The sequence below is a fragment of the Ochotona curzoniae genome, unplaced genomic scaffold (genome assembly GCF_017591425.1).
Source record: "Ochotona curzoniae isolate NIBS_2020 unplaced genomic scaffold, NIBS_Ocur_1.0 contig_3622, whole genome shotgun sequence".
Classification (NCBI taxonomy): domain Eukaryota; kingdom Metazoa; phylum Chordata; class Mammalia; order Lagomorpha; family Ochotonidae; genus Ochotona; species Ochotona curzoniae.
This window is the reverse complement of record NW_024465926.1, coordinates 17,577,714-17,605,048: the sequence shown is the minus strand read 5'-3', so window position 1 is coordinate 17,605,048 and position 27,335 is coordinate 17,577,714.

Below are 27,335 nucleotides of genomic sequence, written 5' to 3'. Positions count from 1 at the left end.
ATAAGGTGGATAGTTAAGTAGAACTGTCATCCTGATATTTATATTAACTATCCTCTAATTTTTTGATTTTTTTATACTCAAAAATGAATAACCAGGTCAATCTCCTGACATGGAACCACATATCAGGTGCATGTAGTGGTCATATTAATACTTTTAAGTTTCTGGAATCAAAATCACTCCATAAATACTTTGTAATGTTCTTAAGGAGATGCTGTGACAGAAATAATTCCAAGTTGTACATGTTCATTTTAGTGGTTGACTTTGCACTCTAATCACATTGCCAATTTCAGGTTTATTTAGGACAATGAATTAAAATTCAACAGGATGGATAACTCAGCCATCACTCACTATACCAACCAATTTTCTCTAAATTTGATTATGCTTGAAATAAATGTATTGAAATAGTAGTCAAGAATCTGGTGGAGGTATGTAAAAGGCATTTATATTATAATGAAGGTTCATTTTCTTCTGCAGACCATAGCATACTGAAAAACTGGATGACATTAAAATATTGTTATTAGCCATAACTCGGACTTGGATTCAGATGGCATATGAACCCTTGGAGGTGGAATAGAGGAGAGATGTCAGGACTGAGTTAATGAGCACAGAGTCGGAAGCTGAATTTGTGACAAGAGTAACACTGGGGTGGATAAAATATCTTTTATCACACTTCTGAGTTTTCTTTTGTCCATATCTATTGAAAGGTTCAGAGGGATATTTAAAAGACATGAGTAAATTGAAATTTTTATCATGTATTCCTTGTAGGTCAGGGAGCCATTAAAAGTTTTCAAAGGTGTATTTATGTGCTCCTTATCCTTAATTTTGTACAATCCCTTTACATTCTTATTTGAGGGGATGATCAAGCAAGAATATCTTTTCTCCTCCTATAGAGGAAACAATATTGTTCATGATGACATAAGACAAAACTAACAATAACAACTTCAAATTATCAAGTTTCCAGATATGTGGGAAGCATATACAGATGTTTTGTAAATACTACTGCATTCTAGAAGAAACTTAATATTTTACTTTTTTTTTGTCTATAAAATGACTTAATGATACTTGGATTGTAAGGTTGTGAGCTATCTCGCAAGCTCAGAGTTAATTGAAAATGAATCCACAGTTATTTCCTGAGGTTTTCCTATAGCCCTAGCTTTGAACTAACAGAAACAGGCGTGTTGTCCAACTTGACTGGTTGATTGATAGATTTGAAATCCAGATATAAAGAAACCGTAAGAGAGAGGTGGGGGCTTGGTCAGGTGTAACCTGGCAGCTGTTAACCCGATTGGAGTCCTACTTGTGTGTGTTTAGTAGAGTGATTAAGTCAGTATGAGAGCCAGAACTGCATGTCAGGCACCCCAGTGTGCCATGCTGGTGTCCCCAGCAGCACCCTAATCACTTTGGTAAATGGTTATATCCAAATGGCCATCGCTTTTCTTATTTTTAATGTATTTATTATTTACCATGATGCAGTTTTGTAGGTATAGGGATCCTTTCTTCCCCCTTCCTTTCCTTTCTTCCTGACCCCGCCTCCACCTTTGTCATTCTCTGGATTATCACAGTAGTAGAGTTCCTTAGTAACTTTTATAAGATTAGCTTTCTATTATTTAAGTGTATCGTCACTTGGTAGGTATAGATAAGGCTCTAGCATCATGATGTAAGGGTATGTTTACATGTTTCGAAATGGAAATCCTACTTTCATTTGGGAGTAGAGTTTCATACTGCAACATGACTTTACTTCCCAGTATACTAGTCTCCATTACCTCAATCGTATGCGAATATTTGTATATTCTTGATTACCTATGTCTGTTTATTTTGTAATTTGCCATAGGCTGTCTTCGAACGTAGTTTATTTCACTAAACATAATGGTCTACATCTGGTACCGTTTTGTTGCAAATGGTGGGATTTCATTTTTCTTTATGGCTCAGCAGTATTCCATGGAGTAGATGTACTAGTTTCTTTACCCATTCATCTGTTGACATCCATCTAGGTTGTTTCCCTGCCTTTGATTCTCTGAGTTGTTGCTATAAATACGGTGTGGCAGGCCTCTATCTCACATGCAGATTTCATTTGCTACGTTTCATCTCAGCCAAAAGGTAGAGAAGCAATGCGGATTTCATTTCCCTTGGATGGATTTCAAAGGAGTGGGATGGCTGGTTCATGTGGTAGATGGATAATTAGCTACCTGAGTACTCTCAATGCTGACTTCCATTGTGACTGTACTACCAACCATGGTTAGGCTACCTTTTCCCAACGTCCTCACCAGCAGTTGTTGTTTGTTGATTTGTTTCTAGGCCGTTGTCACTGGAGTTAGGTGGATCTGTAACTAGGATACCTGAGCTTCTTTTTTTCATGTCTCTGCTATCTTCTTCTGAAAAATATTGGTTCATGCCCTTCTCCCATTTCTTAACAGGACTGTTTTGGTTTTGTTTGTTTGTTTGTTTTTGTTGCTGTTGTTGAGTTCCTGAAGTCCTTTGTAAATCCTGGATATTAGTTCCCTGTCTGTTGTGTAGTGTGCCAAGATTTTCTCCCATTTTGTTAGTAGCCGCTTTGTTTTGTTGATCATTCCCTTTACTATGCAGCATCTTGTTAGTTTGATATAGTCCCATTTGTGTATTTTGGCTTTAAGTGCATTTTTGCTGTCTTTTCAAAGAAGTCTTTGCCTATTCCTGTGAATTACAAAGTATTCTCTGTGCTTTCCTCTAGCAATTGGATGGTATACGTGTCCATTTCTTGTTTTTAGGTTTTGTTGTTGGTGGTTGTTTGTGTGTATGTGTTTTTAAAATTTATTTATTTTTATTGGAACAGAAGATTGACAGAGAGAAGTAGAGGCGGAGAGAAAGATTTTTTGTCCACTGGTTCACTCCCCAAATGGCCACAACAGCAAGAGATGTGCCAATTCGAAGCCAGGAGCCAGGAACTTCTTCCAAGTCTCCCTCATGAACGCAGGATCCCAAGGCTTTGGGCCGTCCTTGACTGCTTTCCCAGGGCACAAGCAGGTAGCTGAATGGGAAGCAGGGCTGCTGGGACAGGAGCCAACACCCATAGGGGACCTCGGTGCTTGCAAGGCAAGGACTTTAGCTGCCAGGTTTTTGTGCTAGGCCCAAATGGTCATTTCTTAATGTGAATATTAAATACTCAGTTTACTCTGGTACTGCATTTTGTTTGCCATAGAAATAGACATTTTGTAGATCAGCTTGCTTGGTGATTTTCAAACTAGTTTGTTTGTTTGTTTGTTTTACCAAAAGAGATGGTGTCAAGCATTCTGGATGACCAGAATTAAAGTCAGAGAGCATTTCATCTCTTGTAAATTCAAAGGAAATGAATCCTATGTTTATAGCATGTAACTTTCTATTTAGTATTTACTATTAGACATCCTATGAGATAAAAAAAAAGCTAATGGCTGGCTGAAGCCATGAGAATATAAAACTGGCATGTACATTGAAGGGAAGTTAAGCTGGTTTTCAGAATGTTGAGAATCTCAGGAGGCAGACAGTGGTACTGGTTAGGATGCTGCTGGATGCTCTTTCAGACACCACAGTGCCTCCATTTGAGTATATGCTCTGCTTGTGATTCCGGCTTCTTGCAAAACTGCGCTCTGGGGGCAGGAAGGCAGAGGGGAATAGCTCAGCGATTAGATCTGCCACCTAATTCTGGATGGCGTCTCTGGTTCCTGAGTTCACCCTGGCCCAGGCCCAGGTGCTATGGCATTTAAACAGTGAATCAGTAGGTAGATCTCTCTCTGTCTCACTCCCAGTTTCAAAAGGTCTATATTTAAAAATGAGTTGAATTTTCAAGATAATGATTAGGAGAGCAAATTTAAGATATCCCCATAAGAGAAAACCTGAGATAGCTGTGTCGTGATTACAAAACCTGCATGGCTGCTGAGCACGGAGCCAACCATCACATGAGCATCAGATGCTGCTGACAACCATGTTTTTTTTTGAGAAGGCAAAATGCTATTCACCTCAAGTGTTTGCATACATGAGATGACCTGGGATATTTTAATAAATTTACATTAGGAGGGACTGGATATAACAAAGTAGGCAGAGGACTTCACCTTGCTTACTTCCTACCTGCCTTCTTGACCGATGGCATTCAGCTTTTCCTGCCTCCTGGGGTTTTATGAAGTTTATGAAGATTTTCTCCCTTTAGGTAACATATATACTATATATACCTGATATATATATATATCTCCAAGATGTCTTTGAAAAGACATGTAAAAAACACAGGTATGAAAATAGGATATATATTTCCTATTTGTCTGGAGACTTATGTTTAATACAGTCACTAAATTTTAATTGAGTTTACCATATTTTCTACTGCTTTGGATTTTCTTCTTCTGCATTTTTACCTTATAAAAATGAGATCATAATAAATTGTTCTAAGTAACATGTATCGACTAAATGGTGACAGTGCCTAATCCTGTTTGACATTTGTCAATGGTTTCAGGTATGCTAGCAAGCCTATAGGAAAACACACGATCTGATTCAATTGGAATCTCTTTCACAGCGTATCGTATAGGCTAATCCTGATATCATGTTTTCCTTGGCTGTTTTTGTTTCTTTTGCTTCCTAAACTATTCACCTCCTCATCTATGCTCAAACTACTCTTCTTTATTCCTGACACGGGCTAAACATGACCTTTTCTCATGACATGTTTCCAGGTTCTTTTTCATTCCTACCTCATTCGCAACGCTAGTAATCTCCATGTCGTTTTGTTAGTGTGTTGTACATCACTGTGCATTTGTTTTTGGCTTCCCTCTGATTTCAGCAACCTGAATAATTTCTTAAAGACACTCTATATCTGATGAAGTATTAATTTCAAATCCCCTTCCCGCTAACAGATATGTGTCTATTAGCTCAGGCAATGTACACATGTTATTAGTTTGTAACCGAAGAAATTAAGACCTAAGAAGGTTAAAAGACTTTCCCAGTGTCACATAGCTTGATTCTTATATCTAATGTCAGTTAAACAGAAAATTCTGTAAGATGAAACACCAGGTGTGATTTAAGATAAATTATTTGTACAGGTGCAAAACAAGTAAGTAATTCCAAACAGCAATCACTTCTATGTAGAACAGAGTAGTAATGCTTACTTGCAAAAGCAAGCCACCATATCATTGAGAAGCAAGCTTTTTTTTTCTCATCCAAAATCCTGTGAATATGAAAACAAACATAAAAACACCTGTTCCATGGTCACTGTTGCTAGACTGCTTTCTTAAAATGAAATTCATCTTTCCCAGTGAGCTTACTAGGTAATCACAAAACAAATCCAGTTTAAAGTCGCTGCATAAAATGTTACTTTGTCCATGCACAATTAGGAGTTGTATTGTTTCTGACACTAAGTAGTCACTGCCAAAACCCACACTCGATTCCGTCAAGGAAACCACCGGAATGGATTGGTATATGGCACAGACTGTGTCTTCTTTATTGTGAAGTGGTTGTATTTTTGTGCTGCATTGATTCAGCCCTCCCCACCTCTACCTTTTACAGTGTAAATACAAAATAAAAATAATCAGAGCTAATGGATTTAATGCCTATACACTCCTTATAAAGCACTGACGTGTGCACTGAACATTGTGTAGCTTCTTCTAAGCTGATGTCTCTGAACTTGGCAGCAAGGACTTACAGACAGGAAAGGGAGGGAGAAAATGAAAATCAGCATCACCTTTTCCCTGTAAGTGTACATGGAGAGGAACACGTCTTCTCTAACAATAGGATCCCGTTCTGTAGGGTACAAGGACTAGACCATTTCTGTTGTTGAAAATATCTCAGCGTAGCTGTGACTTGGCAGTGCACTAATGAAGGACATCGCAAAGAGGAGGAATACGATCAGAACATATGTATTAAGACACAGGAAAATATCAACTTTTTTTTTTCATGTGGCAATAGCAAAGGGATTGATTTCGGCAGGAATGAGGCCTTAGATATTTACAGTTCACTCACAATCCACCGTTTCTGTTTTTATTTTCATCTATACACAGAGAAGGTTTACTCTCAATTTGTAGACCATTCCATTATCAAAACATTTATGTCACATAAATGTTATGGTCACCAATTGATAGACAAACAAAAGCAGACTTACAGAAGATATTTACTCCTACACACAACTTTTCTTGCTTTTAATCTGGTTTATAAGACATGAAATGGACTTTGGAGATAGAAATATAATGGTTTGGCTCCAGGTTTGTCCACAAGATAATTGTGTGATTATGGGCAGGACACTTCATTTTGCCGAGTCTCAGTCCCTTCCGTGAGACATGAAAACCATCACATTGCAGAAAAGTTGTCAGAGGGATTGTGAAGAAAAGAAGTTCAAAAACTTTATGTAAAACATACAAAGCTCAATAAATTTAAATTCCCTTTTTATTCCAGATATGCACCAGAGATTTTTTTTCTTTTTTTTTTTAATTTTCAGTATGCTAGCAAAGAGTTGTAGAAAGTCAAGAATTATTTATCAGTGTGCAACTTTGAAATTTTAGACTAGGTTTTCCCAATGGTAAATAACTTTATAAGTTCAAAAATACATACACTAGCACACTTGGCACCTATTTTTTTTTCTAAAGAAAAAAAGCTGTGAAATATTAACAGTCAACATCTCTTTGCATGGTGGAGCACCTACTAAGCGTAGGAATACCTGGATGCATAAGGTACAATGAGAATTCCTCAAAACAGAATTTGTTTTTCAAATAGTAATAAATGTGCAGATAAAAATCTTACAGTGAATACTTCTTTAAATTAGCTAATTCAGAATGTCATAAGAGTAAATTTAAATAAGCAGGTAAATTAATTCATTTCCAGTGAAAAGCCAACTTCCAATCTTATTTTCCCAGGATATTTCTATCTGAAAACCCTCTGAGAGTTTCAGAAGAAAGTCTATTAATTTTCAATATACTTGTTGATGCAAAACCTATCAGGATTATGGGTTGAATATTTCTAGTGTTGGGAAAGTAAAGGATGCAATTAATCTCTATGAACTAAAATATACCTCTTTTCATTAATCTTTCAGTGTAAATGAGCAAAGTAATTGAACCAGTAGCACACTGTCAGAATGAATGCAATGCCAGTGGGATATGCTTGAGAGAGCACATACTGATTGAGTATTAAATATCTAACGGCAATAATTTATGGTTCATTACCTCTTTTGGAGTTTCACAGTTGCATAAGGCCTGAATTCTAAGTAGTCAGACATTTCATTGAAAATGGCTTTCAATTGCTAAAGGCAGTAACCCTCAAACAATCTCCTTAATTTGAACTGTTTCACACCAAAGTCCAACCAAAATGTTTGTAAGCAGGATGACTGCTAATGATGGAAAGATGCCATCTGCTTCCTCTAAAATGTCCTCTTTTTCCACCATGGTGCTTTTGTATAAGGGACAGAGTGCACGGACATAGAGTTCCACATAGGAATATCATCTAAACACAGATTCCATGGTTTCCTGTGTATTTTGTTAATCCCCATGCAGTTATTGGTGTTCCAGATATCTCAGCTTTTGGTTTCAACAGACACTAGCTTGCCTAATTGTATCTGCCATCCCCCATGGCACAATTGCGTTGCACATGGAAATGGAAGCTTTTTTCCCTGCTGGTAACAAAATGCGATCAACCTGAAGCAATGTTTATAGAAATATGTGTTTTGGATTTGAAGATTCAGTCTGTTCAGACCTCATGCAGTTTAAAAACAAACACTGTTAAAAGAAAGCAATATGACTTCCGTATCTTTGGCAAAGGGAGCTGTGGCCATTTATTCAGTAGTTGGGTTTTAAACACATTCTTTATTTCACTTTTACTCTCCTAAGGAGCAGTTAATATTTGTTTTGAGTTACATCTTTTTTTCTTTTTCTGAGAAAATGGGTCTTCTTTGAGTCACAGTAGCTGTCTAACATATAAAATCTTTCTGAAATGCAATTTGAAATAAAGGAATCAAGACATTGAGTACGATGTCCACATCAGTATATAACGATGTTTTAAAATGCTTAAAACTTTCAAGCATAATTTCACTCTATACATCAAATATGTGCTTTTCAGATGGACTCTGGAAATAATTGAGTAGTCTATTTCATTCTCAAACTTCACAATATTTTCCTTCTTTCTTCATTCTCTTATTTCCCACTTGTACTTTCTACAGGTAGAGATGCATCTCTTTACTGTTTTATTTTTAATGTTGTAGCTTCTTTTCAAACAGGCTTATGCAAAGTGAGAGGAAAGAAAATAAGTAGCAATAAAAAAAATTTTATATAACACCCTGGTGCAGGGAGGTTGGCAGGCAGGGGCGGGGGGCACAATAGGTAAGCTGCCCCATGGAGACACCTGCATTCCACAGGGATGTGGTTGGCATGCAGCCCAGTTTCTCTCCCTACTAATGACCTGTGGGAGGCAGCAGATGAGGGTCTCAGTGATCTGGTTCTTGCCGCCCATGTTGGGTACGTGAATGGATTTTGGGCTCTGGCTTTGACTTGGTCCAGATTGATAGAAAATTGGTCCAATTGATAGAAAATCAGTCATATTCTTGGCAGATACTAATCAACAGCCTTGAGACCCTCAAGAAAGATTTAAAATTACATAGATGAACAGTGCTCACCATGTCAGTAAGAAAGTGATGTTGAATAATCTGTGGCTTCAAGGACAGCTTGCAAGACAGGAAGAAAATGAGAAAGTAAATGACTTTAAGGATGTGATGAGGCCAAAGAAATCAGAATGACAAGGAGAGAGAGGAAGGTGGAGGATAACAAGGGACCTACCGCACTGCTCTAGCTTGTTCACAAGGTGAGAAAGACTGATAATGATCAACAAAGAGAAGGTGAATGAACTAGGGAGAGATGGGTGTTATCTTTGCCAGAAATTAAATCACAGGTCTATATGAGTTGAGGAAAATTCTTGATGACAATGCAAACTCTTAGGCATTGATCAGAAGGACTCTGGTAATAACTGAAATAGTAGCAGGCAGCACACTCTTGTACCAGTGTGCCTGTCTAGTAAGGAAAAACTTTTTAAAGAAATATGAACTTCCATAATCAAAAACATTTTGGTTAAATAAGTTATAGTATCTTTCAACAACAAAAAAATCTGTGCAGCTGTGAAAAAGAATGATAAAGTTAAACATGGATGAGTATGAAAACAAACCCAAGACCAATATTAAATCCACAGAAAGCAAAGTGCAAAATATCATATGTAGTATGATGTTTTATCATAAAAATAGAGCTATATATGCTAGTATTTATGTGAATGTGTACCAATAATTGTATGATAAATATTTATATGAGGTGTTTTCAATGTTTTATGCAAAAATAGGTATTGATTTCAAATTTTTACAACAAAACAAATTTATCTTCTGTTTCCATTTTCCACAAACTCCTGTGTACAGTGAGCTCACTGAATCCATGAGGTCCATATTCATGTTACATATGAAAAAACAGCACAGACTGAAAATATTAAAAAGTTGTGCCTGTGTTGAACATGAAGACACATACGCTGAAATTCCATAAGAGGGTTAATATGGAGTTCCAGGGAAGCTCAAAGCAAAACAATTATGTCTTATTAATTCTGCTGGACTTTAGAACTTCTGCTTCATGTGACTCTTCTTCTAGGTCCTTGACAATCACCTTCCCTAAACTGATCATAAAACATGTCCAATTCTCTAATAAAAGCAGTGACGGCCAGATGTGTCGCATGTGCACCTAGCATCGCCGGTGCAAAAGGCAGGAACATTTGCTCTTAATGGCCAGCAGGATCTGTTGTGTCATTATCAGTTTTCTACATGTTCTTAGAAAAAAAGTTGGACTTTCCATTTGTAAGAATGTAGATTTCCTCTTCTCAACTAGAATAAGTGATTCTATTCATCAAAAATAAAATCTTCAGCGACCCCAACAGTCAATGTGCTTCTAAGTTGTTTTTTTTTTTTTGCAATAAATAGCTCCTTCAATTGGAATATTCACCAGTTTTTACAACAAGTAAAAACCTCAGCTACATAAATAGCTTGACTTAAGATAGACCTGAGGCAAAAAAAGAATTCATGTAACACAGGGTTAGGTTCAGGTAATTTTAGGGTGGCTTGTCGGCACTGCTGAGTCGTCTGAATGGATAAAAAGTTGACAGAGAATTTTTCAGGTGATGAGCAACTCAGACACATAGACCCGAAAACTCACTTTGTGGTTACTGGATTGAAAATGCCAATGTTGATTTTTTTTAAAAAAATATTTTTTATATTTAAAAATGCATTTGTAGTGCAAATAAAATCTGAACTACCTTTCTTCACAAATTTTGGATGCTTCAAGAGAGAGTGAATTTGGATCTGAATTATACATATGAGAACCATGCACGTCTTTTTCTCTGTCTCTTCAGTCGTTGAGAAGCAGCAGCCCCGAGGGACTGTGAAATACTTGTTTCCTGCAGTTCCTCTTGGGTTTCCTTCAGTGAGTACACAAACTGGTCAGGTTGCAAGATTTGTTTCCTGATTACACATCTATGTTATAAGTTTAATTTCCGCTTATCTGTTAGATTTCTCTTCATCAGATTTCAAAGGACCTTTATTTTTTTTCACATTTTGAATAAGTGATTAACTTCTATAAAGATGTCATACAGACATTCACGGAGAAAATTTGTTGAATTTCTACCATGTGCTGGAAACATGGTTGATGCCGGGACTGAGGGATGTCAACAGGCTTAAAAAGGCAGCTACGTGATTCTGACTTTATCAACACCCTATTCTAAGACTGAAAAAATAAGGTGGGGAGGAAGTCTTGGATGGCACTCAGGCTTTTGAAAGGAGGCATGTCCTTTTACATAGCGTCTAGTTGGAGATGACAATGAGGATGTGTTCGTTAAACATTTTCTATCTATAATTTGTATTGTTGGGTTTGAGATTAGCAAAAAATTATCACTGTGAGATGGAAGGTCTATGACTCCTCCATGTCCTGTTTTTCCTCCAATCAGGGAACACAGAGAAATTTAAAAAGTACAAGGGCAAATTTCAAAATTCTTCTACATATGCCTTCAGTCAGATGGCTAAGAAAGGGATGTATGATTTTACAATGTCAGCACATCGCATTTTTAGGCCAACATACAACATACAGGAATGGGACTTGTTAATTCATGTAACAAAGAGCGAATGTGTCCCTTTATTTAATGAAGAAAATAAATGTGCTGTACTTTGCTGTTCAGCAAAAGCTTTTGCACTGAAAGCATATTGAAAGAGCAGTTTAGCATGAAGAGTTAAGTGTACTATATCCATGTGGCAGGCAAAAGGCCACAGCAATCAAGCAGGTGACCTGTGGTGGTTCCAACAAGACATGCAGGAAGGCACATGCAAAATGGGTTAGCCACTGGGCAACAAACGCATGTGCAGTCACTGGTGGTCTTGACATAGCAAAAGCGTTCACAGTGCCCAGTATTTGACATTCATTCAAAAGCCAGGGAGTGTGTTTCACAGCGGGCTTAGATGAAAATGAGGGAAAGCAGGCAGAGTAACTATTAAGGTAATTACAGGGAGACCTGTTTGATCTGTGCTTAGTATGTCCATATGGCTGGGTGCTCGACGGGCTTCAGCAGTATCTGCTTTGTTAATAAGCCCTGCTGATGAGATAATAGGAGCATCCTCTCGTTGTAACAACAGAGTTTTCTAACTCGCTCAAATGAAAACAAGCTCATTCTGTTGGTGTTGAGAGTCCAGAAGGGACAAGTGGATGTGGGAATTAACACTTGTGATCTGTGCTCACTTTTGGGAGGCCTGGAGAAGCAGTGGCTGAGAAAGGATTTTTGGAATCTAAGAAGTCAATGCTTGTTTCTTATTTCCAGATCCTGCCTTTTAGACAGATGTGTGTTCTATGTGTAACAAAAAGCTCAACTTCCAAATCTAAAGCTTTCTGAAAAGTGCTGTGGTTTTCCTGGCTCACATGCAATCCCATCAGGTGCTGCAGCCTGGCCAGCCTGGTTTACCCCTGATTCCAGCTCCCACACTCACCAGTGGGAGTAGTGGTTCAGCAGGGAGCCCATGCAGTCCACCTACTGTGTAAACTCCCTTCTCCCTGGGTCGCACGTGTGCTGGTTGAGCACTGTGGCCCAGTCTGGCATGGCCCACCTCACCTTGGCATTTGCCAGTGGATGTTATAGCCTGATCCGCCCCCACCCCACTCCCAAGTCCCAGCTCATGCTGGTGGGGGTTACAGCCTAGCCCAGCCCAACCAAGGTAGCTCCCAGTCTGGGCCCTAATGAAAAGTGTCTGGTATTGCAGCCCAACCTGGCATGTCCCACACATCATTCTGGTTCTCAGATTTACCAGTGGGTGATATGAACTGGCCTAACCTGGCTCTCCCTAAACCTGAGCCAAATGTATGTTAGTGGGAACTATTCCCTAGCCTGATCTGGGCTGCTCCCTGTCTTGGTTCTTGCACTCACCTGCAGGGGCTGTGTCTCAACAGAGGAGTTTCTCAAGCTCCTCCATTAGAACCTCTGCCAATGCTATTAGAACATGTGCCCACTGGTGGGTCCATGGGCCAGCCCTCCCTAGTCTGCCTCCCATCCTGCCAGAAACAGTGGACTTTCCTGACTGGCCCTCACCCATTTCATTTTTTATTCTTAGGTACTACAGCTCAGCCAAGCCTGGTTCACACCCAGTACAGTTCACACATGGCTCAGCAGGGTCAGAGACTTAGCCCAACTCATCCTGCTTCCATCCTGGTTCTCACGCGCTCCAGTGGTTGCTGGAGTCTAGCCCAGTATGGCACACCCCAGACCCAGTCCACATCCATGCTGAGGGAGATTGCAACCGTGTCCAGACCAGACCACAGCCCCCATTTAGTCCTCATACTCACCAGTGGAAAAACCACAACCCAGCCAGGATGTCCCCTTAGCTCCCCAACCAGGCCTCTTCCCATCCACAGATCTCGCACGTGCCAGCGGTGGCTCTGACCCAGCTTGGCATAGCCTCTCGTCTGTCTTGGCCTTTGCTTTGGATGCTGTAGCCTGGCCTGACCTGGCCTACTCCCATCCCAGGTCTCACTGGCGGGTGTTGCTACCTGGTGCTGCTCAGTCTTTTCCCATCCCTGCATCATGCAAGCAGATAGTTTTGATAGCCTGGCCTGGAATGATCAGCATTCCAACAAAAAAGCTACATTCTAGAAAGAGGGAAAATCTATAACATGGGAATTCTAAAACATGATAGGGTATGCTAAGTGCTGTAGCAAAAAACAAACAAACAAACAAACAAAACCCAAAAACATCAGGACTGAATAAAGGAGATTGATGTGTGGATGTGCATGGAGGGGGTGGTGGAAATGATTAGAATTTTAAGTAGGAAGGTCACTGTCAGCCTCACAGAGGAGGGGGCGTTATATATTTAAATACTCAGAACAGCCCTTTAAGAATGTAAATATGTGCTATGTTAAATTAATATTGTTAGAATTAATTGTATTAAAATATATTGTGTGTGTCACTCAGTGGATGGCAATGGAATGTACACACTGGTGGAAATTCCTGTTATTCTGAGGATTCTTAAAACACTTGCAAAGAGAAGGAATAGAGTCTAGCGCCACACCTGCCACAGGGCAGCAGCCAGATGTGCACCCTTGAGTGTTCCTATGGATTCAAGTTCTTTCAGTAGGATAACCCAGTGTCTGGACAGAAGATCCCGGGCAGCTGGATAGAAAGAGCAGTGCGAGAGACTAAGTTAGAAGTAGCTAAGCTGTGACACACAACACAGATACCTCAGCCTCCTGGATAACAGCAGAAGGGACTTTAAGAACAACGGCTAGGGCATCTTTGTTTATGGGAATAGAAGGTCCTGCTATGTCTCAGAGCCACCACAGTGTGGCAGTGTTTTAGAGCTTAACTAAAGTTAGCAATCACATTGATAAGTTTCCATTTCAACTCTTCTTGATAAAACCCGAGAGGATGGGTGAGAAATTTACTTAAACATGGAAATCTCAAACACAAACAAGTAGACATGACACTTTTGATTGCTATTTAAAAGATTTCTCATTTGTTTTACGAGGCAACATGCAGCTATTGTCCAAAATTTATAATTAACATTTTCCCATAGAATTATATTTTAATGGTTGTGCCACAATACTGGGAGGCAATCAACATTTTTTCCAGGAAAAACAGAATGGACTTTTTAAAAACGAAACACACAGGTGCACACTTACACATACAAAGATACACAAACTACCAGGAGACACTGTTAAGATCTGAGATTCAAAGGGATAATTAACATTTCCGCGAAAAGGACAGTTTTATTTATGCTTTTACTACACTGTAACCCAGGTTTCTGGTGAAGGAATTTGCTTATTAGTTTCAATGGGAAATGGCGAAGAAACAAAGTCTTTTGGCTGAAATTCCAGTGGAGTTTCTGATAGTCTGGCTATCCTGGGAAGCTAGTCATTGGAGTTCAGGATTTTTGAATGGGAGGAAAAGCAGGTGACCATCCCATGGGTGTGAGTAAACCAGCGGTAAGTGAGCAGTCTCTCTTTTCAGGTTTAAAATTTCATCTCTGGTCAGCCTGTCCCTCATCAGGCTGAATTGATTTGCCCCGACTTTCCCGAGGTTAGTAAGTGTCAGATGGAATCCTCCTGGAGAAAGACAACAGTATTGGAAGCCTCTGAAAACATTGAAAACACGAAGCTTAAGAGTCAATGAAAGCTTGTGGGGCACAAAAAAAAAAAAAAAAAACCAGGAGCGAAAAAGGAGGGTGGGGAACAAACCCTTATATAGGATCTAGATAATAAAGTTGTGATATATATTCAAATGAGATTAATTTATAGACTGAAGAAAAAGATAAGGTCGGGAATTTTCTCCAAGAACTGGGATGAACAAAAACTCAAATTGAAATTCTCGAACTAAAACAACTGATAAGTGAAATTAAGAACAACCATTTACCACAACAAAAAGATCCATTCAACAGTATATTGACCCACATGAAGAGAGAAAAAGCAAAGCAGGAGAAACCAATGGGATGAGTGTAGAAAGACCTTGTTGAGAAAAACAAAAAGAACAATAAAAGAAATGCAGGAATGTGTAAGACAGTTATGTTACATGGTGAAAATAATCCAGAGGTAATTGGAGGTTCATATGACATGAATACGTCATTCAAAATAGACAGGATTGTGTGTGCATTAAATCTACATGATTTATATACAACTGTAAAACCTACAAGGTACTTAATGCATTGTGATGGAGGAATCGATTTTATTGCGATGAAAAAGTAAAAAAAAAAATGTGAAAGAAAATATAAAAATTTGCGTTTAAATTAGTCTCGGATACATCCAGGGCCAAATATAATAAAAATGTGCCAAACCTTTTCATAGAAGATTGGAGAATATTCCTGAAGGGAGTTAAAGAAGATCTCACAAGTGCTGGGCTTTGTCATGTTCCTGAACTGGAAATTGGAAACTTAAGAAAATTGCCCCAGATCACTTGTAGCTTCAGTTCCAGCCTATCTAAAAGTCAGATCGTAATCCTGTATAAGATTGCAGAACCTACTTCTGAAATTCATGTGGGAATAAAAACACCTAAACTATCCAAAATAATCTCCAGGAACACAGGCAGGGAATGCACATTAGCAGATAACCAGACTGACTCTAATTTTTGAATAAGCAATTCATTGTCATAATATCACAAAATAGACAAATGGGCTATTAAAACAACTGACGCCCAGCATATCTGATAGAACAACAACGGCCTCATTGGAGATGGGCACCACCGCCACGCACTGAGATAACAGCGTTCCTGACAGTGCATGTTGCTAACTGATTGTATACTCAGATCTTTAAAATGACTGATCACTTCACACTCTGCACATGAAGCAATTCTAACGGAATGCGGATCTCTGGAATGACTGTGCAACAATGCCTTTAGCACTGCTTATGATCCGATGGGCAACTACGATTTCTTAAATTAGGCATAACAAGAACTAAAATAAATTGATGAATCTCTTGAAATGCTTAGGGTATTTCAAAATGTTCGTGGGGAATGTATATTATAAAGAAATTATGCAGAAAACTTTTTTTCCAGCCAACATGAAATTACGCTTGAATTCCATTTCGCACAAAGTTTTAAAAAATGTCCTTGTATCTCTGCATAGAGTGTACATTCAGATCAGCTGTTTAGCCTAGTTGCAATGTGTCAGTTAAGATGCCTGTGTTCTATACTGGAGATCTGAATTGGCACTGGGTTTTGCCCCTGACCTTCAGCTTTCTGCTAATGCAGATGCTGGGAAAATGGCAGTAATGGTTCAAGTAGCTGAGTCCCTGCCCCAATAGAGAAGATCTTGATCTAATTCGCCACTCCCAGATCCCATCTTCTGCCTTTGCCAGAATAGAAAAATGCAGTATCAGTTCATATAAAGGAGGTGAAAACAGAACTTAAACAATAAGACAACATATAAGAACACATACCTCCTCCCACATGTGTGCCCTTATGTATGTGTGTAAAAAGAACTGCATTTCAATCAAAAATCTGACTAAATTTAAAAGCAAAATAATGGCAAAAGTCTTAAGTAGGTAATCCACCTCTTCTAAAATAAGCAAAAATGTTTGAAAATCGACTTATAACCATTAATGCTGTCTGTGAAACCAGCATCCAGTATGGACTCTGGCTTCAGTCTCAGTTGCCCCACTTCTGGTCCAGTTCCCTACAAGTGGCCTAGGAATAACAGTGGAAGACAGTCCAAGTGTTTGGGCCCTTGCCATCATGTGTGACTTGGATGGAACTCCCAGCACTGGATCCAATCTGGTTCGGCTCTGACTGTTGCTGTCCTCTGAGGAGTTAACCAGTTCATGGAAGACTTCTCTCCATGTCTCTCTCTCTCTCTTTCTTTGTAACTCTTTCAATCAATATTTTAAAAAAATGCTGTAACATCCCATGCTAATAAAAAATGGAGAAGATTGTAAAAATCTAAACCAAAACAATGCTACTCATTTTGGCCTGCCCAAGAAACTCATGTGATACTCATAAGCAACAGAATGTGAAATTGAGTAAATTGTGAAATATCCACATGCTAGACTATCATAAAATGAACTGCTTTCCCTATGATGATATGGGCGAATCTCGTAAAGAAAAATGAGCCAAAGAAACAAATGCCAGAGGGTTATGTTCTGTACACATCCATGGATACCAAGTTCAACATCAAGCCAAAATAAACTATCTTGTCAGAAACCAGAGGTGGTCATTTCTAAAGAGTGGAGGTGGAACAACTCAGGGCTGGAATAAAAAGGACATCCCAGATGATTATTCACGTGCTATCTATGCAGTATTTCCTTTTAGAAAATTCCCAAAGGTGTACACTTGCAATTTTTGCACTTTTATGTTTTTGTGCTTCACTATAGCAATTGGGTTGTCTTAAGTTATAATATAATTAAAGTGATGTCCTATACAAGTCGATTTATTTTTTTAAGTTAATAGTCACTGCTGAATAGTGCAAGTACATCAGCTTATAGCTTAGTGTTTATAAAAGTTGGTTTCTTAAAGCAGGTTGCCTGTGCTTAAATACTGACTCATTCAGTTATTACACATGTGACCACAGGCGAGGTATTTAACTTTTCTGAAGCTCACTTACTGTAAAATTGCAAAACTTATAATTCCTTACTCATAGGGTCGTTTTTAAACTAAATGAAATGAACTTGCTAAGGGCAATAAGTACTCAATAAGCATTGGCTGTTATTAATTACTCAAAAACACAGACGCTGCATGGACCCAGTTTTGCAGATATGCACACTGAAAAATCTTCAAATAATACCCTAAGCTCTTATAACCTGTTTAAGTCAACAAAAGTGTGTGCTTTATTAACTTTAGATATTTTGAAGATTGAATTTGATGCCATATAAAAATTATTTCTAATCTATAAGATGGAATGCATTATATCACTTTACATTTCAACAGAAATATGAAAAGTGTAACAACAATTTTAAAAAGAAAAAAAGGCATACCATCGTCTAACAGTTCAGTGAATGTATGTTACTGTCAATGCTTTCTGATAACACCTGTCATCTCCAACAAATAAAATATTGGCATAAAATAGGAGGAAAATTGGCACAGCAATCAAAATCATAGGAAGGGTCTTACATGTAATGATTTGAAGGCATCATTGTGGAATATAAGATGGAGTATTTTTTTATTGTGTGTTTTATAACCAAGTTGAAATGGTCATGTCTCAGCCCTGGCTGCTTAAGCATCTGGGAACACACGAGCAGGTGGACACCGTCCCCCTCTTCCGTATCACTGTCTTTCCTCCTTTGGCTATTAACCTTTCAGATGGATAACTCAGGAAATCTTTAAAGAAAGGAATGTAGTTTTTAAAATAACATGAATCTATATACACACAGACTGAGAAATAATGATTGTTTTTTTTTGCCATGTTTTTCAATGATCAATGGCGTTACATCAGAAGATGCCCAAATTGAGTTCCTCCCGTTACATGTCAAGCTGTTCTTTGGACTTTTACATTTAAATTCATGACTATTTGGTAAATATTAACCTCTGAGGTAAACCTTACGCAAGACTTATCACATAATATGTAAGACAATTCAGAATACCTGCTTTTTAAAGGAAAAATTGAAAACATGCATATTTCGCCTATATACATCAATCCAACACTCTAACTTTTTACATGAGAAGCAGTGCTCACTTTCACAGTGAAGTCAGTTATAAACCCCATCGTGCAATTCAGAGATGATGACTGTGTAAGATGTGTCACTTCACCTCAACTGCTGCAAGCTGTATCATTTAAAAGTTAAAATACTGTCATGATGTTTCAGCCATCTATAGACAACAGAATATAAACTACCTGAATTACGATAGTCAAACAACAGACAAAACGCAAAGCAAATAAAACTTGTTGGATTTTGCAAAGCTGTGGCATCCTCATACAATTTAAAATTGCTGATTTGTTCAACTAATATAATCTCAATTTTGAGAATGAAAAGGCTTTTTTTTTTTTTTGAAACATGTCAATTAGCAGATAAGGAGTGAGGGGGGATTTTTTTTTTCCTGTAACCTTTCTAAATTGAAAAAAAAAAAAAAAAAGAAAGCCATGGAGAGAAGGAAAATGTGGCATAAAAGCGTGGGCAGAGCTCACGAAATGAAAGAACATAATTACACAAATGCTTGTAGCGACTAGGAATAGATTTCAGCTCTATTTTATTAATTCCATAAAATATACAGTAAATAGGGCTCCAGTGAATGCAGAGACAATGTACGGTATGATACGAACTTAGAGCTGGAAAAAAAAAAACTTGATGGAAGACAGACTGAAATAAAATACACCTGAGGAAGTGATGAATTTTACGCTTGCTGTTCACAGGCATAGCAGAATTAAGCTCAGAATTTAGAAAATTGAGGAAATTTCTCAGGATGAAAGCAATCAGAAAAAATGAGATTGTTTTGGTTATTTCACTCGTGCAGAGAAAAAAAATGGAATAACTAGAAGGATAGTTATTGTACACCAATATTTACGTGCAATTTGTTAACTTCGGATAAGCTTGACAGATTACATGAGCTACCTGGACATACTACTGCAGAACGGCCATCAGGTGCACTTCTCTTCATAAAACTTTTAGATCAACATAGAAGAAAGCAATAGATACCTAAACCAGGGAATGAGTGTCTTAAACTTTATTTGCAGTAATAGATGGCAGACTATACTAAAGCAACATTTTTAAAATTGTTATTCTGTCATGACAGTTCTAGACTCAAAGTTCTCTTCACCAACTAAAGTGTAATTCACATCTGAGGCCGGACGAAGATAGGTCTAAGCTCTTCTGTTAATTATAAGATATGAACAACGTATGCTTTTCAAAAAGGAAAATATAATAAAAATAATTGGGAATATTTAATTCAACTATTTGATGAAAGAACCAATTCAAGAACCTCGTCACAGTATAAAGAACCTTCATATTACAAAGTCCACATCTAGAATGAAACCTTTATAAAAAGGATGAAGAGAAGATGAAATTTTTGAAATAAAACTCCCAAAATGGGTATGATGGCCAGAGCTGAGCCAGTCAGGAGACAGGAGTCAGGAGCCTCTTCTGGGTCTCCCATGAGGGTTCAGGGTCTGAACACTAGAGGCCATTTTCCACTGTTTTCCCAGGCCGTAAGGGAGCTGGATGGGAAACGGATCAGTTGGAACATGAACTGGTGCCCATATGGGATCCTGGTGCTTACAAGGTGGAGGGTTAGCTGATTGAGCCATTGTGCTGGGCCTGGCCCTCGTTTCTTATTATCTGTTTCTTATAACAAAAAGTGCATGAATCATGGTAAGCATGGTTATGCTAAATAGGACACTTTCAAAATTCATCTTTTCTGGGGCTGTATCTTCTTAATTATGTCACTGCACCATGGCCGTCTCTAAACAGCATTTCAGGCAACTTCGCATCTTTGAAATCAAGAAGCTGATCTTGGATCCAAAATGTCAGAATATGTTTATAGGTACAAGCAGAAAAGACGTAAAGAGTTATTTAAAAATCAATGAAATGCATGAACTAATGCCAAATGTCAGGAGTTTCAAGCAACTCTGGTTCAACTAGCGAGAAAGATAAATGCTAGTCTTTTTGACTCTGTTATTGAAGTTCCTCCATTCTAATCACTAATAAGTTGTTTATATCATAATGAAACATAACATAACAGGAGGCAAATTATTTTACAAAAGGACATGACATTCAGGTGACATGACTTAGGTAAGGACTGAAAGACGGGGTCCTGAGTAAGACGTGTGACTTGGGGTCTGTGTAGTGCAGGGCTGGGTGCAGGAGATAATTGAATGTAATAGGTATATTTCTGCTGAGAAGGTGATCTTAATCCAACATTTGGGTTTGGGAAATGAAAAATGAAAAGGCAAGGGAAAGGGAATAAGTAGGCAGATGTATAGATAATGTTGGCTGGAGTCGGCTCAATGTTAAGGGAAGTGAGGATTGTATTTGTGAAACACAAAGGCTGAAAATTTGAGAGCTTTAGACCTATGTCATTGAATATGTGTTTTTATCAATCTAAGCTAGGTTTTTTTTTTTTTTTAATATTTTCTTTACTCAATCCTGGCGAAACATGTGCTGAAGGTGGTACCATGTTTTACCTGCTTTATGGAAATCCGTTATGTATATTCTATTTATATGAGAGGAAGACATAAACAGAGTCACACAGCCCAGGGTCTCTCACCTGCTGACGCACTACTTCAGATGCCTGCAGTAACTTGGCTGGGCTCTGTGAAGCCAGGAGTTGGGAATTGAAAGGAGAATTTAGTGAATTTTATAGAAAGTTAGTTTTGAAGTTTCCTAAGCTCAGCTAACATGAAAAAAAAAAGAAAAAAGAAAATGCCATTTTTCTGCATTTGAACAGTCGCCTCTGATGGCAAAAGTATGGATGTTATTTTTTCATGTACTTCTTAAGCACGTTCAGAGTTCCTATAATGAACATTGGCTTCCTAGTCAGACACTTAAAACATTGTATACAACATGGGTATTTTTGGTAATAGAACGCTATAAAGAAGTGACATTTTATTGTCCCAGGTATTTAGTGTAAACCAGCCTGCCATTTACAACTTAAATGTAGGGAAAATATTCCATCCTGTTGAGTGCAATATGATTGGGTTCACCTGTGTGATAGAAAATGCATTTTCTATTCGTTTGTGTGGCCATCACGTCTATGAAAAGAACAGCAGTCCTCCCCATAGAATGCTCACCTACTGTCGTTTTCAGCTTATTATATAGCAAAGAAGAACAGAATACTCATAGTAACAATGTATTTTTAATAGGCTTTCAAGCTGTCCCTTTCACAAAGAGTTGTGGCTGAATACAGATGTGGCTGCTGTGAGGTTTTATACGGGTGGATGGGCTGAACAAAAACCAGGTAGGGAGACATTTATCTAACATAAGTGTGTGGGCTCCTCAGGTATAAAGCGTACTGATTTTCCACTGGGTTACAAGTTCTGTTTTCCCTGAATGTGGCTCAACTTTCATGGGAAAATACTTTCTAGAAGCAAAGCAAAGTTTGTCAAGCATACATAAGAGACGTTAAGAGGGCTACTTAAGAGAACCAACGTATCCTCAAAGAAATGCTGCAGATAGCAATGATGTAAGTATACATTAATTTAACTTAACATTTAAAATGTAAAGTTAAATGCAAAATTGGATATGGTAATATACAATTACAATTGGAAAGTATGCTTCCTCCTTTTAGTGGCTGAATATGACTCTAAAACAATCTCGCTTACCCCACTCAAATCCTCCGATTTTAGAGCTCATTCCTGTATTCTCCATTACTTGAAAAAAGACAGTTCCTTCATCCAAGAAGTGAAAATGACATCTGCAGAAATGAGGCTCGCCACCCAAGGTCAACGGCTGTGCCCATTAACCGGTTAACAGAATTAGAGAGGAAGACGCAATGTTTTTTTAAGTCTTTATTCTGTAACATACGACAGTATTAGCGGTGTATTTAATGTTAACTCTCTCCGATATATGAAGAAAACAGGAGGTGGCAAGGATTATATTCAAGATTTCTGTAAAGTAAGGGCAGCTGAGAATTGTTGTGGTCAACCAGAGTGTTGTTATAAAAAAGTAAGCCTGGGGCATTTGTTTTAGTGAATGGCAAAGACACCACTTGGTGTCCCGATGGAATGACTCAAATTCTGGCTCTCATCCTCATTCCAGTTCCTGTCAGTGCACACCCTGGGAGGCAGTGCGTGGGTTCCTGCCATCCAGACAGGAGAAAGCCCTTGGCTTGGGCCCGACCACACCAGTCATTTTGAGCATTCAGGGAAATAAGCCAAATATCTGTCTGCCTTTTAAATAAATAAATGAGTTTTAAAAAAATCCAAGTATCGTCACAATTTCAGAAGTCCTTAAATCTATGCTAATGTTGAGAAAAAATATTAAAATGTAGGGTAGATTTTTCTAAATTATAGCATATTATATATAACATGTATTGCATTCCCTGACAGTGTATGCCATGCTTAAAAGCATGAACCCTAGCAGCTTAAAAGGACGAACGGTGGCCTAGCAGCTACAGTCCTCGTCTTGAATGCTCCGGAATCCCATATGGGTGCTGGTTCATGTCCCCGTGACCCCACTTCCCATCCAGCTCCCTGCTTGTGGCCTGGGAAATTGGTCGAGGACAGCCAAAGCCTTGAGACCCTGTACCTGTATGGGAGACCCGGAAGAAGCTCCTGGCTCATGGTTTCTGGCTTCAGGTTGGCCCAGCACCAGCTGTTGTGGACACTTGGGGAGTGAATCAGCAGACAAAAGACCTTTCTCCCTGTCTCTTCTCCTCTCTGTGCATCTGAATGTCCAATAAAAATAAATAAATCACTTTTTTTTCAAAGCATGAGCCCTAATTCCCAAGTACCTGTGACAGAATTGTAGCTTTGGTATATACAGTTACTGAGTCTTGAGGGCTTTGTAGTGAGTATTTTACAGAATTGGCATACGGATTAGTGCACTGAAGCATGCATGACTCTTGAGAGAGCATACAGCAAGTGTCAGGAATTATTCAATTACTAATTGTTTGGATGAAAAGGAAACTGCTATTTTTCTCTACCAAAACAAGGAGGAAGATTATTCAAGTCTCATGTCTAGATTAAAACACAAAGTGTGTGCTCAGGAAAGTTGATCACTGCTAAATTAGAGAGAAGTAGCAACAACTTTGAGCAGGAAAGGCTTAAGTTCAAACTACCATTATAGTACTTAAGAATTGTGGAGCCTGGAGGTGGGCATTTAGTGCTGCTGTTAAGACGTCTTTTATGATGCCCACATCCCATATGTGCCAGGATTCGGAGTCCCAGTCCACTCCCCATGTATCATTCTGCCATGCTCATGGATGGAGCATGTGGAGTTGCCGATTCCTGCCTTGTACCCGGCCACACACAGGCTGCTGTGAGCATTTGGATAGGAAACTACCCTCTGGAGATGATTCTTTGCTTGCCTGCCAAGTAGTTCCCCCTATTCATCTGCCCCACTGCTTCTCAAGTATTTTTTTCATGGGAAAAAAATGAACTTTGTAACCTTGAACATTACATAACGTTGTGGAAATTTGGAATAATGATACCCAACAGTAGTTACAGTTTGTATGACGGAAATATATATATATATATATATATATATATATGAAGCCTGCATGGCTTAGCCCTATGATATTATCCCCATGCTTATGTCACTTTACATGACAGAGTCTGAATATGTATGAGAGAGGTGGTCTATTGAATAAATACACCTAAGCATTTTACGGGGAAAGAGCTTTCTGCTGCTTGTGACAGATTAGAAGCACAGAAGAACTGGCATCTTGTGGCTGGCCTGTGAGAAGACATTTGGGACACATTTAAAGTGGAGAGCAGTCTCCAGCCACAAATATAAGCCAGCTAGGAAATGGGGGCCTCACATCCCATGATAGGATTCTGGCAACAGCTGAGTGACAGGCATGCTTCCCCAGAGCATTCGAGTGGGCGTCCGGCCTGTTTGGACCCATCATTGGAGACTTGAGAATATTCTGAGTTTGCCCAAAATCTGACCTACAGTCTTGAGAGCTGACAAGTAGGTATTCTTTGTCTTTTTTAAGATTTATTTTTGTTAACTTTTATTGAAATTCAGATATACAGAAAGGAGGAGAAACAGAAAGGAAGATTCTCCCTCCGATATTCACGCCCCAAGTGATCACAACAGCTGGGGCTGAGACCATCCAAAACCAGGAACCAGGAGCCTCTTCCAGTTCTCCTTACAGATGGAAGGAGGGAGAGAGAGAGAGATAATGCATAAGAAGTCATCTCACATGCGTCTGTAGCCTGTGAAGTCCCCCTTTCTGCTGTGTATAAGTCAGAGACCCAAAAAGCCACTGGTACAGTTCATTTTGAGTCTGAAAGTCTAAAGATTGGAAGGATTCAATGCAATAAATATTAGTTCAAATATTCTGAATCAATGGGAATTCGAGAGCAATCATTCCTAATGAATTCCCAGTGAATGCCTATGTTGCAGCTCAGTAATAATTCTTTAGTAACAGTTGTAAGTTTAACTTTCTGTCATTGAAATATTTCATGGCATTGCAGGGACAGGCAAAAATATGCATACTATTTAAAAAGTTTGAATAAATTTCAAAAAAATTTGCACTAAAATAAACTTATGTTTCAATTATATTTTTGCATCAGCATTTAGCAATATCCTCATATCATCAATAGACTGTGTGTGGAAAAGAGAAGGCATAAGATAGTTTAAAACATATATGGAAAAATACTGACAACTTGAAATTCATGAACTTGTGGTATTGCTTGAGTATTAGAAAAGCTGTGTACAAAATGCAGAGTCCACTAGCCACGATGGATTCCAAAAACCCTATCCTCCATGAAATGGGGACAGTGCTAATAATCTTAGAAGTTTAATGAGAGATTTAAAACAGATAAATCCAAAGCATAGAGCAAATCCCCTGAGAAGCTGGGATGGGGTGTGATACTTAAACAAGGATGTGACATTTATCGTATTTGACAATCTGTGTTTTTTTTTCTTTTAAATGATGTAAGTACTTGTACTTGAAAATGTCTGCTGATACCAGAAGAGTAGGAAAAAAATCTCTCACAAATTCATTTCTTATTATTTTTTTCCCCATTATAATATAGTTAGTCCATTGGCTTGGGAAGGTAGGTCTATTGGTCATCCCCATGAATCACCACCGTTAACTGCAAAACTGCTTCTTGGGTCTAACATGAGAGATGAGACAATCAGGTTTCATATGTATTTTTAAGAATCTGCTCATTACAGGTAAAAATAGCTGTTACATTCTAACATTTCCTGAAGATGAATGATTTAAAATGGCAAGCATCTATGTATCAGCAAAAGGCAGGTTAAAATGGAAACGGACAGGGAAATTCCCAAACAACAAGAATCACAGCTTCAAAGCTCTTCTTCATCTCTGGGTACCATGTTGCCTTTCTTTTCTAAGGCAAAGTGTGAACAGATGAATAATTGATATATATATATGTATAACTAGAAAACTTTCCTGTTCTTTCACTTGTACAGGACAAAAACATAACAGTTTCACCAGTACTTCCCATTTTATCCCATTAACACATGATGATAACGTGGAGTAATATGGAGTAAACACTATTGTTTTTTACTGAATCTTCCTTCTTTAATTATGTTCAGTAACTCAAACAAGTCATTTAGCTTCCGTGGAATCTCAATTCCCTTTATCTGCAAAATGGGGATTACGGCGCTGTCCTTCCGCCAAGAGTAATTTCAAGGATCAAAGCACTTTTTGATGAAAGAGATATTGCACACATGGATCATCATATTGTAGAATTCGGAAATATTTCAGGTCTGAAGCATACCATTTATTTTCAAATTTTCTTTATCTCCACGGATCTGAGTGATCGTATTCTAAATATCTGACACCAAGGTATGCATTTCCTTACGACCAGAGCCCTCTACCAGTCTAGTCAAATGAAAACAAACTTAGTATCAAAAATGGTTACAGGACATCCCTGTTTACCCATTGTCATCAATAACCTTTTGGAATTCAAGCTTAAGAAGAGAATGAAAGGGGGGGGGGTGTCTTTTCATATGAAAGGGAAAAGACACCAATAAGCTGCTTCAAGAATGCCAGCCCCCTGAGAAGCCTCTGCTAAGATTCCACATTGCTGTGAAGCAGAATTTCCTGACACAACCCATTAGCCAAGCATCACGGCGCAATCATATATGGGGAGCAGAGGTGTCATATTTGAGAACAAGTAAGGGGGCCAAATTCCATCACCTGTTTGTTTTCTGTGGCTTTAATTATATCTTGCATCTGCATTTCTGTCAGCAGCAAGAATTGCTAACTGTACCTGCATATGGTCATGGGACACTATGCAGTGATTTATTCTGCAATTTTAGGTTCTATGTTCTCTGATCCTTCAGTGTATTGCTTCTGGAAGTTTCCTGATATCCACATGCATCACAATCAAAAAGAAAACAGGGCTTCCTCAAATGACCAGAGCTGTACCCCGGAAGGGTGGGGATTGCCTTCCTCCCAGTCCAAACATGGAAAGAGATCAACAACGCATATGGTTGTCAATCTAGCTCTTTAACAGGCCATTATTCTGCTCATTGCAAAGATGAAGTGATGTGAGGTGATCAGCACGAAGTTTGTTCAAATTCTGATTCTGTCACTTCTTGTAGGAACAATTTCTTTTATCTGCATCACCATCACTGAAGCATGATGTCTCAAAACATTGCTTAGAAATGACCCCATGTACAATCATGATCATCATGCTAATCACAGCTATAATAATAGCTCAGTTTTATGAAACATCTGGACCATTTTAGTAGGACATTATTGGGCTATGGGTGACCTAAAATATCATCTTTATTAGAGATACTTTTAAATTTCTT